At 50.0% G+C, this 1,053-nt stretch overlaps 1 long non-coding RNA gene across 1 annotated transcript; it reads left to right on the top strand.

The window, feature by feature from the left end:
- LOC112661688 (uncharacterized) lies at positions 1 to 1,053 on the top strand. Its single transcript, XR_003137889.3, has 3 exons — positions 1 to 66; positions 445 to 558; positions 841 to 1,053. It is a non-coding gene; the product is annotated as an uncharacterized LOC112661688 (long non-coding RNA).

Below are 1,053 nucleotides of genomic sequence, written 5' to 3'. Positions count from 1 at the left end.
ATGGCAACCAGCATCCAATCTGCAACCTCAGGGCCCACCAGGGTCACCTTATTAGCATAAATTCAGGTAGAGTGGAAAGGGGCTTGTTACAAATAAAAGATATTCTTCTCGTTCGGGATATTCTGAGGGTTTTAGAAGCTCTGTGCTAGCAGGTGGCTCCATCAGTTGGGTGTCAGACTCTTGGTTTGGGCACAGGTCAGGATCTCAGGGTCATGGGATGAGCCTCTGTACTCAGCGTGGAGTCTGCTTGAGATTCTTACCCTCTCCTTCCCCCCCCCGCCCCTCCCTGCTCTCCCCCCTCTCCTTGCCCCTGCTCTCTCTCTCTCTCTCTCTTAAATAAATAAATAAATAAATAAATAAATAAATAAAACTTTAAAATGAAGAAAAGAAGCTCTGTACCAGGAACCGAGGCAAAGAGCAAATACACATTTCTTATATGGGCAGGGATGCAAGGCCCAGGCACCATGCAAGGACCAGCGAGACAGACAAACACAGTCTATCGGAGAAAGCGGAGTGTCAAGGGACCACACAGGACAACATAATAAAAGAAAGCTGGAGGTGAGCCAGGATCTTTGGGAGCAGGGAAGGGGCAGGTAGCCTGGGTCAGAAATAGTGTGTTTTGGGGGGTGGGGATGATGTAAGCAGGGTTGGGGGGGTCGCTCCAGGAGAAGCGTTGCCCATCAGGATCCTGGGACAACTTCCGTACAGGTCACTTTCAGAAGGCGTCATGGTCTCTCTTAGGCTCTGCGTGGCTTAGGGACCTCCCCCAAGTTAGGGTCCTCCCCCCAGACCTGGCCAGATGACCAGGTCAGTGTGTGACAGAAGGCAAATCTTCCACAGGCTGGGAGCCCTTTGTAAGAAAAACCCTTCGGTGATTCGGGACCCTCGGTTACAGCACAACTGAGAAATTGATCAATAAACCCCCGGTCAGGGCAGAAAAAAGAGAGATTTCGGTCATCCACATCCACCATCGGCACTAGCCGTATAATTTGACGCACTGGAAAATTTAATGAAGTGAAGCCAACAAGCAGGATCATGTCGATTAGTCTTCAA

The sequence above is a fragment of the Canis lupus genome, chromosome 31 (assembly GCF_003254725.2).
Source record: "Canis lupus dingo isolate Sandy chromosome 31, ASM325472v2, whole genome shotgun sequence".
Classification (NCBI taxonomy): domain Eukaryota; kingdom Metazoa; phylum Chordata; class Mammalia; order Carnivora; family Canidae; genus Canis; species Canis lupus.
This window is presented reverse-complemented; position numbering and strand designations above follow the sequence as displayed.